Genomic DNA, 2250 nt, shown 5'->3' with positions numbered 1-2250 from the left:
ATTACCCCTTTTATAAGGTGCTTGAAAATCCAAGTATTTGGCCAATTCTTCAATTTCTTCACAAACATCTTCTTGCTTACCTAAACTCATTAAACAATACTCAAGAGGATCTAAGTCAAAGTTGACTTGACTCATCTCTTGGGTTAGTTTATCAATTGTGCCAATAGAATAAGCATGATCGGTAAAAGAAGGGTATTTTTCCATTTCATTCAAATTAAATTCTACCTCTTCTTCACCTACTTGAAACTTAAGTTTGCCATTTTTTACATCAATAATAGTACCTGCAGTAGCTAGAAATGGTCTACCTAGAATAATTGGCATAGATATATCTTCTTCCATATCTAATACCACAAAATCCACTGGAATGATAAATTTTTGAACTTTTATCAATACATTCTCCAACACTCCCAATGGATATCTAATAGACCGATCCGCTAGTTGCAAAGTGATATTAGTGCGTTTAAGCTCATGCAAACCCAATTGTCTAGCCACCGTTAAAGGTATTAATGATACACTAGCACCAAGATCACACAATGCCTTAGAAAAATCAACGTTACCTATGGTGCAAGGTATAGAAAAACTCCCCGGATCCTTCAACTTCGGTGGTAGCTTATTTTGAATAATTGCACTACATTCCTCCGTTAATGCTATTGTTTCGCAGTCTTCCAACTTTCTTTTTCTAGTCATGATTTCCTTGAGAAATTTCGCATAAGATGGAATCTGCAAAATAGCATCGGCAAAAGGAATGTTAATGTGCAATTGTTTGAAAAGTTTAACAAATTTTTCAAAATCTTTATCAAACTTATTTTGCTTTAATCTTTGTGGAAATGGAACCGCAGGGGGTATTGGAATGGTAGTGGAAGATGATGGTTGCTTTTCTCTTGGATTCTCCCGCCTATTTTCCTCCACAATCGCCTCTTGGTTCCTCTGCTTTTCTTCTTGTTTTTCATTCTCATCTTTCTCAACTTCCTTCACTGGAGGATCTTCTAATTGTCTACCACTACGAAGAGTAATGGCTTGCACCTGCTCCTTAGGATTGACCTCTGTTTTGCTAGGTAATTCTCCTTGATTTCGATTATTCAAAGAACTAGCAATTTGACCAATTTGGACCTCTACATTCCTGTACATTGTAGTGAGTTGATCCAGTCTCCCTTCTACTCGTTCAAATCTGTCCGAAGTCACCTTAGCAAGTTTTTCCACCGCGATCTCCCAACTTGGTTTAGTTTCAGCCTGTGGTTGCCTTGGTTGAAATCCCGGCGGATTGGTTGGCCTTTGTTGATTTCCTTGATCCTTCCATCCGAAGTTTGGATGATTTCTCCATCCCGGATTGTAAGTATTCGAGTAGGGGTTATTTTGAGCATTACGATTGTAATTATTGACGAATTGTACCTGTTCAGAATCGACACACTCATTAGTATCATGTTCACCTCCACATACAGAACAGCATGCTACATGTGCATTAGATGAACTTGGACCTTGTCTACTTAGCAATTTCATCACATTATTCATTTGAACACTCAGCATATTGAGAGTGTCCATTTCTATCATACCTGCGTGACGTCTTGTATTACCTCTCTCATTGGCCCATTGATAGTTATTTGCTGCCATTTCTTCTATCAAATTATGAGCTTCTTGGGGTGTTTTTCCCATTAAAGCTCCACCTGCAGCTGCATCAATAATAGTTTTAGTGGAGAAAGATAAACCATTATAAAAGGTTTGTATGATTAACCACTCCGGCAGTCCATGATGTGGACATTTCCGAAGCAAATCTCTAAACCTTTCCCATGCCTCATATAATGATTCACCTTCCAATTGGCTAAAACTAGTGATATCCATTCTAAGCTTAGCAGTCTTACCTGGTGGAAAATACTTATTTAAGAATGCTCTTGATAATTCATCCCATCCAGTGAAAGTATTGGGAGCATGAGAGTGTAGCCAAAGTTTGGCCTTATCTCTTAATGAAAATGGGAACAATCTTAGCCTTATAGCATCATCACTAACTCCATTCATTTTAATTGTATCACAAATTTCCAAGAATGTAGCTAAGTGTGTATTAGGATCTTCTACTGCATTACCTCCAAATTGAGATTGTTGAACCATTTGGATAAGTGATGGTTTAATCTCAAAGTTGTTAGCATTTACCGCAGGCCTTGCTATGCTCGTTTGTGAACCTTGTGTTCCCGGTATAGTAAAATCTCGCAGAACTCGCCTATTTAGGTCATTTTCAGCCATTTCTTCTTCAAATGGTAA

At 37.8% G+C, this 2250-nt stretch overlaps 1 non-coding gene across 1 annotated transcript; it reads left to right on the top strand.

Annotated features, from left to right (window-relative positions):
• Positions 1-1738: 1738 nt before the first annotated feature.
• Positions 1739-1845, top strand: LOC113755690. Its single transcript, XR_003465716.1, has one exon. It is a non-coding gene; the product is annotated as a small nucleolar RNA R71 (small nucleolar RNA).
• The last annotated feature ends 405 nt before the right edge of the window (positions 1846-2250 follow it).

Source organism: Coffea eugenioides, unplaced genomic scaffold (genome assembly GCF_003713205.1).
Source record: "Coffea eugenioides isolate CCC68of unplaced genomic scaffold, Ceug_1.0 ScVebR1_164;HRSCAF=670, whole genome shotgun sequence".
NCBI lineage: Eukaryota > Viridiplantae > Streptophyta > Magnoliopsida > Gentianales > Rubiaceae > Coffea > Coffea eugenioides.
Note: the sequence above shows the minus strand (reverse complement) of the source record. Positions and strands in the feature narration are given on the sequence as shown.